The sequence below is a fragment of the Eublepharis macularius genome, chromosome 2, assembly GCF_028583425.1.
Source record: "Eublepharis macularius isolate TG4126 chromosome 2, MPM_Emac_v1.0, whole genome shotgun sequence".
NCBI lineage: Eukaryota > Metazoa > Chordata > Lepidosauria > Squamata > Eublepharidae > Eublepharis > Eublepharis macularius.
This window is the reverse complement of record NC_072791.1, coordinates 85659179-85672193: the sequence shown is the minus strand read 5'-3', so window position 1 is coordinate 85672193 and position 13015 is coordinate 85659179.

Here is a 13015-nt window from a genome sequence, read left to right as displayed (position 1 = left end):
ATTTGTTCAGAGTTGTTAATGTTGTCATAAGGAACAGTTCAGAGAGATGCCTTGGTAGGGATGAGGACTAAATACTATACTATTGGGTAGTGTCTGCTGATGTAGATATGCACCTACTAATTTCCATGGCATGTTTAGCAGTGTGGAAACCCCCTGGGGTTTCCACACTGCTAAACATGCCATGGAAATTAGTTATGCTTTGTTTCAGATAGATTTCATCTCTGTGCTCAGCTTTATGCTTGTTTAAAAAAAAATCTGCTGCCATTCCCTTTTGTATCTGTTTCCTGAATGTCCTGTCATTCATTATTGTACTTAATCAGTGAATGTCCTAGCTATCGATTATATTGTATTTTTATTCACACTTTTGTAATACATCTTGGATCCTAGTGAGAAAAGTGGACTATAAATAAATAAATAAATAATTTTAAAGGCATTACTTTAGTTTTAAAGAATTGCAACATCATATCTTTTTCCTTCACCAAGATTTATCATGATACAAGGGTAGACAAGCTTCCTCCATTAGACAGCCAAAACAAGGGACAATTTAAAACACAAAAACCCTGTGAAAACTAGGGTTACCAAGACTCACAGGGCCCAAACCTGGGAACAGAAGATTGTAGAGGAGCACATGTAGGGAAAACTTACCTGGCAACAAGCCTGCATGCTCCAGATAACTTTCTTGTCACACTGGGAATAATGTCATTCCCAGCACAACAATGAAGTCCTCCACAGCACTCAGGAGCTCCCAGGCCCTTTCCCTGCACCTTTCCCACTCCCCCCCACACACACACTGGTCAGGTAAGAGGTAGCAGGGGATGAAGGGTGGGAATGGGGGATCCCCTGCCCTCACTGGGGGAATGGGATCGCTAGTAAAAACTCATTCACATTTCAGATAGATAATATGCAACTTGCCTACATAAAATAAGAAGAGATCAGTAAGTGGAAGGTTATTTAGTGTAAAAATTTCTTTCACAACATACATATAAATAAATTGTAGGACATAGGACCTTCTCTGAAAATCTCTACCGACATGAATTGTATGAAGATTCAGAAATTGGCTTAGGCAGGCTTTAGGAACAACAGCTATATGGTCATCTGGGCCCCCTATGTGTTACAGCTGAATTGAAAGGCCTACTACCCCCCTTTTTTCTGCCCATCCTTTTATGTATTACTGGCAGGGGTAGTTGTAAGGTCACTGTCTGGGGGTGATGTTATGGACATTTTCCGGTTTTAGCAAAGTTTTAATGTAACTTATTATGTTTTATTGTTGTAACCTGCCCTGAGTCCACTTGCGGAGAGGGCAGGATAGAAGTCTAATGAATAAATAAACAGCAAAGAAAAAATAAAGATAGAAAATAAAAAATAGTTAATTTATACTATACTGTCTGGGAAGATATTTATTGGGACTTCAGGGGCTATACAAAAGTTCACTACAATTTGAGGAAAGACTCCCAGTGACTTCAGTGAACTGGTCTTTCAGGGTTCCTGTAAATTATCATAATGGCTATCATTCATTTCAATGGAAGCTGTGTAGGAGAATCTCACAGTACACTGTGCCCTAAATTAACAGTTTTTCATTTCACTGCTGTTAAACAACCCTTTTTTACTTACAAAAATCTGCTTGACTGAAAATTATTCAAGGGCCTGCATAGTTTTGCACATTGCTGAAACTCATTTTTCATTGAAATAAATGAATTTTATACCTCCATTTACTGCACAAATGACCTTGGTAAAATGGACAGAAGTATTACTTCCTTTTCATCTTTGAGGAGAAAGTAAACAAAATAAATAATTAAAAACATTATCAACTTTTCCCCCTCTTGTCATTGGTTTAGTGGAGGTGTAAAAACTGATGCTAATGAAGTTATTTAAAGACCAGCATCCTTACATGGTTCACTGTTCATCACTATATCAGATGCATCTAGCTAATGTGTTTACATGTGGGTGGGTAGGTGGGTGGGTATATCAACTTTTTCTGACATTATCTGAGGCTGCACTGAATGAATATTATACAATGCCAAATCTGAAATCTGGCATGGAGTTTACTGCTAAGTAAGGTGTGGTTTAGGAGATAGATACAATTCTGGAAGTTTAAGATTTACAGACTGGCATATTAAAAACTGTCATTTAAATATTTAAGTTCCATGTAAGCTGATGCAGAAAGCAAACCAGCTTGTAGGATCAGACCCAAACTCTGCCACATGAGTTCAATGTTACACCGTTGGAAATAATTTATTTCAGTTAGTAACCACTGATTCATCTGATCACATGTTGGCAGTTGGGTAAGATTGTGAGGTGTCATCTATACAGGCAACTGGGGATTCTATGCATAGAACTCCCAGTGCTTTTTCTATAAAAATCAGTCTTGCAGGAGCCTGATTTTTACTGATGCCATGGCATAAGGAGGAGTTTAAGCTTTCCATCCCACACCATTTTCCTAACTCAAAATTGCCCTTGGGAGTGGCTAAGTACCCTTCTGGGGCAACTGTACAGGTGCTGGTACTGGTATAGATGAGTGCTTTTATGGTTGCCCTAACAGGGCAAACAGAGGAGCTCCATGGGGCCATTTCAACTCTAGAAAATGGCATAAAGGCACACTTAAATTCTTTTTGCACCACAGTCCCACTGGGAATTAGGCTGTCTCTGTGCCGGATTTGGGGAGAAAAACACTGGAAGCTTCATGTAGTTGAGCCCTGAGAGAGACAAAATACCGGTTAAAAGTTCAGATTGAATAAGTATAGCAGAAATTGTCTTTGGGTCAGTATTACTCCATTTATTCAAAAAGAATTCTGTCTACATGATCAGGACTGAAGTGTATACAATGTATCTAGATACATAGTAAGTTCCCTCACAAAAAATGTTCTGTAAGTACAGCTTCAGGTTACATAGACTGAAAATAAGGATGTTCTTCATAAATAGGGGCAGTTGGATTATATGATATAGGTAACTGACACAGATTGATGCCTCGTCCAGGACTCTTCTGCTTATGAGAATGTCTACCAGGAGTGATTCCGCACACGTTGGATAATGCACTTCCAATCCTCTTTATAGATCATTTGGAATGGATTTTTCCCTGTGCGGAACAAAAAATCCTCCTCAAACGATTGATAAAGTGCATTTAAAGTGCCATTATCCAACGTGTGTGGAATCAGTCCTAGTGTTGGGACTGTGAGACAGGACTGGAATTGTATTGGTGTACCACACACACTCCTGCCCAACTGTCTCCCTGCCTGAGATGATGGAGATAGTCTTAGAGGCAGTGTTGAAGATTCTTAGGCTGGTTATTTTGGGAACTTCAATATCTGTGCTGAGGATGTGTTGTCAGGAGCAGCTGAGGATTTCATGGTTTCCATGACAACTGTGGATCTGTCTTAGGCAATAACAGCTCCCCCCCCCCCCCCACACACACACTGCTCAGGTTACTTTCTTGATAGCTACTGCCAGCCAAAGTATCCTTTTAAGTCTAAACCTGGCAGGTAGTGATCAGTCCATGACAAGCAGATCATCTTCAGTCTCCCCACCTTCAGATCACCTTCTTTCTTCTAAGACTGAAGGAGTGGGAGTTAAGTTAAGATGTTCTGCCCCCACAGCCTGATAGATCCAACTTGTTTTCAGATGGCATGAGGGGATTTTCTTCTTGGTATGGGAGATAGTCCTGTCGATGCCCTGGTTGACCTCTGGAAAAAGGAAATTACTCAAGCAATTGACATGATCACCCCTAGGCACTCTCTCAGGTCTAAAAACCCAAACAGATCTAAGAGCCCAAACAGCCCCTTGGTTTACCAGAGAGCTACAGATAATGAAAAGAAAAGGAGGACAGCTACAGTGACTGTGGAGAAAGACTCATGACAAATCCAACATGGTACAAGCAAGAGCTCATTTTAATGCCTATTCTGTGGTGGAGATGGCAGTGAAGAAACAATATATCTCTACCACATTCGGATCCACACAGTGCAGACCTCTTGAACTCTATCCACTATTCTTGGCTGGAAAGTTGTATTCAGTTTAAGTAGATGGAGTCAAAAGTTTGTCTAGTGTATTTGCATCCTGCCAACAATTGTTTCCCGAAGTGGCTCATATCACTCAAGAGAGGCCAGGATATCCTTCCTTTCACTTCTGCAGTTCCCTGTGCAGGCCTCCCCTACAATAAGCACACAATGAAGTATGTCACATTTATTTATAGCTCTCTTCTGCTGTTTCACCACCCCCAAATGCAATGTTGAGAATCTTCAGCAAATATTCTTCATATAACTTTTTTTTTTTTTACTATAGTTAGGGCTAAGAGAGCAGGGGAGGGGGACCTTTCCCCATCTGACAGCTGTGCAGGACACAATTGATCTAACATTCATTTCCCTGTCTTGTCCCTGTGAGAATTATTGTCCAACATTTTGATGACACTACAGCTTAATGAATCTGTTAATGGGAAGTATGAGCCTTCTTAGTGAAAAACTATTGACCGATATGTGCTTAGGCAACTCAATTTTCTTTGCACTGTCAGACAAAGATCCTTGCTGAAGATTAAATGGTGACCAGAAACTTGGGATTTATAGTTCCATATAGGATTCTTTATCATTCTCTGCTTAAGATGAGAACCTAGGATGCTGTGTTTTATTACAGCTGTGTCCTAGAAACTTGCCTGACCGAGCTCCTCTGGTGGCAGAAACACTCTGAGGTTGATTAGTGAATGGAAAACTTTTTTCCCCTTGTGGAGCAAACAGGAATCTCCATTTCTGTTTTCAACTTAGTTGTGCTTGAGTTGGGCCTTATAATCACAAGGGGTATTGCCCTAATTGGCTCATAGCCATTGTTAGGTAGAGAGTCTGTGCCAAATAAACAGTTCTGGCCAAAAGAAATACACTTGGGAATCAGACTATGCAAACTGCCTATGGCACTCCTCTCCTTGGTAAGCTTGCTCCTTGCCAGTGCCCTGTATGTTCTCTAAGCATCAGCTATGATAAACATTTGCATTTTTGTCACTGATCTTTGCTTTTTTTTCTCTTCCAGTTTCCCTCTGTGCAAAAAGTAAATGGAACTGCTTTCACATGTTTCACATATATTACAGATCTGCACAATTTGTGACTCATTGCCAAGGCATGTTTTGATATTGATTCTGAAAATACAAACTTTATAAACTTTCTGTTTCTTCAGCCTGCTTGTGGCTTATAATCACCCCTTGTGATTATAAGGCCCAACTCAAGCGTTGTTAAGAGAAACCCAGTTTCTTTACACAGTTTCTCCCTGAAATCCAACAATCCTTTTCTTTTCCTCTTTTTAGGAACTTGGAGTCTATTTCTTATCAATTCCATTTTGATCAAAGATAAATTTGAAGAGAGGAGGGGGCAAGAAGGGAGGTTCGCAACACTTCAGAATTTCACTCTGTAGATTTATTTATTTATTTATTTATTTATTTGACTTATATCAAATCCTTTTTCAAAAGGTGGAGGAAGCTACAAGGGGATCAGCCATACTAGACTTGATATTAACCAACAGGGAAGAATTGGTAGATGAGATGAAGGTGGTGGGGCCCTTAGGGAGAAGTGGCCATGTCCTTCTTGAATTCCAGTTGCTGTGGGGGGCCAAGGAAGTTCGTAGCCAGACTCGTAGGTTAGATTTTCGTAGGGCCAACTTCGATGAAGTCAGAGGCTTGATGAGAGTCATTCCATGGGGGAGTGTGCTGGAAGGAAAAGGAGCAAGTGAAGGGTGGGCCATTCTCAAACACGAGCTTTTGCAAGCTCAGGCCCTCACTATCTCAGCAAGACGGAAACATGGTAAGGGCTCCAAGAAACTGATGTGGATGCACAGAGAGCTCCAGAATAAGCTAAGGGAGAAAAAGGAAATGTTCAGGAAATGGAGAGAAGGACAGACCTCTAAAGAGGAGTATATGAGGGTTACTAGGTACTGCAGATCAGCCATCAGAGAGGCCAAAGCTCAGTACGAGCTGGGTCTGGCCAGGAGGGCTTGCTACAATAAGAAAAACTTCTACAGATATGTGAGAAGCAAATGCAAGGTAAAAGAGGCAGTTGGACCGCTGTTGGGAGTAGATGGAGAAACTCTGATGCAGGACAGAGAAAAAGCAGACAGGCTTAATGACTTTTTTGCCTCTGTTTTCTCCCTGAAGAACTCAGGCACATCTAGAGATAGTAGAAAATGTGGCAGGACACCTGAGTGGCTAATTGACATTGACAGAGAGGTAGTAGAGAGGCATCTGGCTGCACTGGATGAATACAAATCCCCTGGGCTGGATGGGGTGCACCCAAGAGTGCTGAAAGAATTTTCCAGAGAACTTGCAGAACCCCTGTCCATCATCTTCAAGGCCTCCTGGAGGACTGGGGATGTGCCACAAGATTGGAGAAGAGCGAATGTTATCCCAATCTTTAAGAAAGGGAGGAAGGATGACCCGGGAAACTACAGGCCGGTCAGTCTGACTTCTGTTGCTGGGAAGATATTAGAGCAGATTTTAAAGGGATCAATCTGTAAGCATCTGAAGGACCACTCAGTGATCTGGGGAAGTCAGCATGGTTTTGTTCCTAACAGATCTTGCCAGACCAACCTGGTTTCCTTCTTTGATCAAGTGACCAGCTTACTGGATCGGGGGAACTCTGTTGACGTGATTTATCTGGATTTCAGTAAAGCTTTTGATAAGGTTCCCCATGACATTCTGATGGGCAAACTGGAAGACTGTGGAGTAGACTATAGGACAGTTCGGTGGATAGGGAACTGGTTGGAGGACCGCACTCAAAGAGTGGTGGTCAACGGCGTTTCATCAGATTGGAGGGAGGTGTCCAGTGGGGTGCCGCAGGGCTCGGTTTTGGGCCCGGTACTTTTCAATATTTTTATCAATGATCTGGATGAAGGAGTGGAAGGGCTGCTCATTAAATTTGCTGATGATACCAAATTGGGAGCGGTAGCAAACACCCAAGAAGATAGAATTAACATTCAACAAGACCTGAATACTCTGGAGAAGTGGGCAGCTGTGAACAGGATGCAATTCAACAAAGACAAGTGCACAGTATTACATCTGGGCCACAAAAATGAGAAGCACAAGTACTGGATGGAGGATACACTTCTGGGCAGTAGTATATGTGAAAGGGATCTTGGGGTAAGAGTGGACTGTAAACTGAATATGAGCAGTCAGTGTGATGCGGTGGCAAAAAAGGCTAATTCAATCCTGGGTTGTATCAAAGGGGCCATAGCATCGAAATCGCAGGTGGTCAAAGCCCCTCTCTATACTGCCTTGGTCAGGCCGCACCTGGAGTATTGTGTGCAGTTCTGGAGGCCTCACTTCAAAAAGGATGTGGACAAAAACGAGAGGGTGCAGAGGAGAGCGACAAGAATGATCAGGGGTCTGGAGACTGAACCCTACGAGGAAAGGCTGAGGGCCTTGGGAATGTTTAGTTTGGAGAATAGGAGGTTGAGGGGGGACATGATTGCTCTCTTTAAATATTTGAAAGGCTGTCATTTGGAGGAGGGCAAAGAGCTGTTCCAGTTGGCAGCAGAGGGTAGGACGCGAAGCAATGGGCTAAAACTACATGCACAAAGGTACCGGCTGGATATTAGGAAAAACTTTTTCACGGTCAGAGTAGTTCAAATGTGGAATCAGCTGCCTAGGGAGGTGGTGAGCTCCCCTTCACTGGCAGTTTTCAAGAAAAGGCTGGATGAATACTTGTCAGAGATGCTTTAGGCTGATCCTGCACTGGGCAGGGTGTTGGACTAGATGGTCTGTATGGCCCCTTCCAACTCTATGATTCTATGATTCTATGATTCTATGATTCTATATCCCGCCCTCCCCACGAATAGGCTCAGGGCAGCTCACATCATAATTAAAACACAATAAATTAATAGTCAATTTTAAAAACAGATGTAAAAACTTATATTAAAATACTCTGGCGCCATATAGGCTACTTTGGATACTAATAAAAGACCTGCATAGGCCATAGCTGTGGGTAAAACGCATAGCAAGGGCAGTCATAGAAGAGGTAGCCATCTTAGATAGGATAAGGGGGGATACCCACTGGTCCTCAACCAAAGGCCTGGCGGAACATCTCCATTTTACAGGCCCTGCAGAACTGTAATTGGTCTTGCAGGGCCCGGATCTCCAGCGGGAGAGTGTTCTACCAGGCTAGGGCCAGGACAGAAAAAGCCCTGGCCCTGGTGGAGGCCAGCCGGATGTCCCTCGGGCTGGGGACCACCAGGAGTTCAGGATGTTCAGAGACAGGCAATTTCTTCCAAAACCTTCCTGTCCTCCTGTTAGAACACCACCCTGGATGTATAATATAAAACTGCAAGGGCTGAAGTTACAAAAAGGCACCTTTATTTGTCTTTGAAGAGAAATGGAAGAGAAATCCTACTTTTGAAAGAAAAAAGGAGAATAAGAGGAATCAATGGCTATATCTAAAAAAGTAATTTTGGAAAAAGAAATTTCCCGCCACAAAACGACACTATAACAAAAGCACTGGGGATTTCAGGAACCTGGCAGATAACAATGCATGGCTATGCAACTATGTTCTGCTTGGTAGGTAACACAAGTTGTACAGGGCTATAGAAATGTTTACTACTTTCTTGTCTTGCCCAGTTTTGTTTTTATACATACACATTCTGATGTCCCTTCTTTATACTTCTGTGCCTGTATCTTCCCTGTCTTTGCATATCTATGTGAAGTGCTGAACGTCAACTGAGTCTTGGTGCATGCCACATTTTCAGTACAACTGGTGGCTCATCCTTGTATACAGTTCTCCTGAAGATAGCTTTTTATCATTTTCTGGAGTCAATTTGAAGCAACTTCCGTTAAGAAAATCTATAACTTTATCAAGCCAAAAGATCTCAGTTTTAGAAATTTAAGTGATTTGTTGATACAGAAAACTATTTGGTTATTAAGACAGCTCTATTTTAAATCTAAACTGATACAATATTTAGAGAAGCCTATTTAAACTGAAATCAGAATGTATAGAGCCTCCAGGGACAACTAAGTTTTACATCAAATTAGAATGAGAATAGACAACACTGTGGAAGATGTGGCCTCATCTTCCCAATGTCTTTTAAGCCCAGTTATAGAAATAATAGGCCAGGATTCAGATCAAGGCCATATAGAGAGGGGGGAGGACATACAGGCTTTCCACTCTCACACAATTTTGCAAATAGAAATTGGGCCTCCCATGCCATTACAGCACTTATCCATCCTCTTTTATTTCAAAGGGCTAATAACAATCTTTCTTTTTACCGTACAGTAAAACCATAGAGTTTCTGGTGGTTCCTAGACCCTTCCTTTGCCACTTCCGGGTTTTAAGAAGAAGTGACATAGTGCCTTTGGTGACTTTGACAATATCACCAACATCATACACACAAACCCTTGTCCACTCCATTTGCCAGACTTGGTCTGGCAACCCCTGCTAAGCCCCACTATAAGTGAGAAACCTTCCAGTAGTAACTAAGTATGTGTGATTTGGCTCAGGAATACCAAATATATACACCCCAAATAGATATGCCGTATTATTTGGGTATATTTGGATGTATCCGGATAAATCAGTATTTACATTATTTAATTATCTTACTATATAATTGAGTAAACGTATTTCAGACAACTCACTTTATACCCTGGTGCACCACCAGAGGGCTCTGCCATGGAGGGAAACCTAGGCAAGGCACCATGTCCCTCTAGAAAACATGCCATGGTGAGAAGGCCAAGCTGGGAGCACGATGGGAAAAGGTGGCAATGCCCACCTCCTGCTTTCAACCAGCTGGTATTAGGAGCGGAGCAGGTGGCAATGCCCACCCCCACCTTAACACAGCTGGTATTAGGAGCAGAGCAGTTGACAATGCCTCCCCCCTGCCTTAACCCACCTGGTATTAGGAGCAGTGCAGGTGGAAATGCCCACCCCCACCTTAACTGAGATGGTAATAGGAGCAGAGCAGATGGCAATGCTCCCCCCCCCCCCGGTCTTAACACAACTGGTATTAGGAACAGAGCAAATGCCTTAACCCAGCTGGGATCAGGAGCAGAGCAGGTGGCAATGCCTGCCCCCTGCCTTAACCTAGCTGGTATTAGGAGTGGAGAAGGTGACAATGCCCACCCCCCCTTAACCAAGCCGGTATTAGGAGTGGAGTAGGTGGCAATGCCCACCCCCCCCTTCACCCAGCTGGAATCAGAAGCATTGTCCCGTCATCTCTCACCAACTGAGTGATGTGAGTAGGTGTGGTTGAAAATGATGCATAAAGAAATAATGTATTGCCCATGCGGAAGTTCGATGAATGAAATGGGGATTGAAAAAACTGCTGGTTTAGACCTGTAGGCTGTTCTTGGATCAAGAGTTTGGCTTCAGGTCGTTCCCACCTGACCGATTATTGGGCTGTTCCTGGAAAAAGGGATACAGTTCCGGGTTGTTTTCTATTCAGTATCACACTTGGAAATTTGGAATATTGGACTCTTCACCGGTTGGATTATTGATATGATAGACTTTATATGAATTGTTTGGACTGTTGTTCTGTGTATAGATTGGTACAGAGGAATTGTTATTTATGTGACATTTATGAACATATTTATGTATTTATGACATTGTTGCACACAAATTGTTTTTGGCACTTAGCACTTTATTAAATTTATTCATTTCATATATACAGATTAGTACCTCCGACTCTTGTTAGGTTGTTACAGGAATCAGAAGCAGAGCAAGTGGCTTTGCCCACCCACTGCCTTAACATAGCAGGTATTAGGAGCAGAGCAGGTGGCAATGCCCCCCCAACCTTAACCCAGCTGGGATCAGGAGCAGAGCAGATAACAATGCCTGCCCCCACCTTAACCCAGCTGGTATTAGGAGTGGAGCAGGAGGCAATGCCCTCACCCCACCTTAACCCAGCTGGTATTAGGAGCGGAGCAGGTGGAATTTCCCCTCCCACCTTAACACAGCTGTTATTAGGAGCAGAGCATGTGGCAATGCCAACCTTGACCTTAACCTAGCTGGTATTAGGAGTGGAGCACTTGTCAATGCCCATCCCCTTTCATCCAGCTGGGATCAGGAGCAGAGCAGGTCACAACGCCCACCCTCCTTCATCTGACTAGGATCAGGAGTGGATCGGGTAACAATACTCCCCCCTGCCTTAACCCAGCTTTTATTAGGAGGGGAGCCGGTGGCAATGGCCATCCCCCACCTTAACCCAGCTGGTATTAGGAATGGAGCAGGTGGCAATGCCCACCTCCCACCATCACCTGGCTGGGATCAGGCACAGAGCAGGAGGCAATGCCCTTCTTCCCTTCACCCAGCCTGGATAAGGAGCAGAGCAGGTGGCAATGCCCACCCTCTTCAACCTACCGGATTAAGCCACTGAGCAGGCGGCAATGCCCACCCTGTCTTCACTCTGCCGAAGTCAGGAGCCAAGCATGCAGCAATGGCTCCCTCCCTTCAACCTTCCGGAATCAGGAGCAGAGCAGGTGGCAATGCCTGCACCCCCTTCACCCAGCTGAGATCAGGAGCAGAGCAGGTAGTAAAGCTTGCCACCCACCTTCACCTGTCAGGATCAGGCGCGGAGCAGGAGGCAATGCCTGTTCCTCCCTTCACTCAGTGGGGAGAAGGTGGCAATACTCATCCCCCTTCACCCAGCTGGGATCAGGCTTGGAGCAGGTGGCAATACCTGCCCCCCTTCACCCAGCCACAGTCAGGTGTAGAACAGGAGGCAATGCCCCCCTTTACCCAGCATGGAGCAGGAATGGAGCAGGTAGCAAAGCCCACCACTCCTTCACATGGCCAAGATCAGGCATGGAGCAGATGAACATGTCCACCCCCTCCTTCACCAGCTGGAAACAGTGATGGATGATGAGTGGATGACTACCTGCCTGTCCTCCCTTTTCTAGAGCCCATTGTATTTTTTCCCCACAACGGGCTTTGTTGCTAGTGTGGATATATTTGGGAATACTCAGAAATCACATTTTAAAAGTCACAGCAACTTCTCCCCCCACCCCTGCCCTGATGCACCTTGGCAGGTTTCTCAAGCTTTCCAGGTAACAAGAGGAGGGAGGAAGCAGACAGCATTACTGTGTGTGTGTTTGTGTCAGTGTTGCTTGCTTGCAATATGCCATTACCAGGTCTGGCTGCTGCCTTGATATTACTGGCTTTCTAACTTGATTGCTGGGATTCTCTGGTCTGGTTGGTTTTGTTTGCTTTGTAACAGTAAGCTGAGGGAAGAGACCTTTGAGATGAAAGGCCTTCTGGACTGAATGATATCAGATGACCCCTACACTCTGGCTTCTCCTTGCCTTCTGGTTAAACTTTATCCACTACACTAACAATATAAAGGGGAGACATACGCCTTTATTCCTTGAATGGTAGTGTGTAGCTTTGTGTTCCTTAAAGGGCTTTGATTTGTGCCTATAATGTGGTTCTTGAGGTGATTGAAAACCCCTTTTCCACATGATTTTTTTAATTTGATTTGATAGACAGCACACAGATGGAACAGAACAATAAAAAAATTATTTACAGAAAAGTTGATGTAACAGTTTAACATTTGTGTGGAACAAATATTAAGACAAATGGATAACTGGCGTGCAACCCCACTCCCCAGAGGTTATCTCTTTCCTCCACTGGGAGTTAACTGGTTGAATCTGAGCCTAAGTTAACACAAACACACAAAAGCTTTGGGGAGAAAATAATTCCTTTTCCTCCAGCATTTAAGGTTCACAGCTGACAGGCTGACAGGCTTCTAGTCTGTATTAAGCCGCTGTTTTTAACTTTCAGAGAACCTGACCTCAGAAACTGTACCAGAATAGTTAGATTTTGGATGCTTATTTACTTCAGTACACAAAGTTCCTACCCTACCCATACCCAAAATCCTAACTAAAAGCCCAAAATAAAAGCTAGGATTGGTCCAGAGCCCTGGAGACAGGAAAATTTGGGGATGATTGCCACATTAGGTTAGGCTAAGGTTGTGTGAAGAGCTCAAGGTCACCAAACAAGCTTCCATGGCAGTGAGAATTTGAACCTTAGTTTCCCAGATCCTAGTCCAATAAGATGTCTATAAACTTCTACAG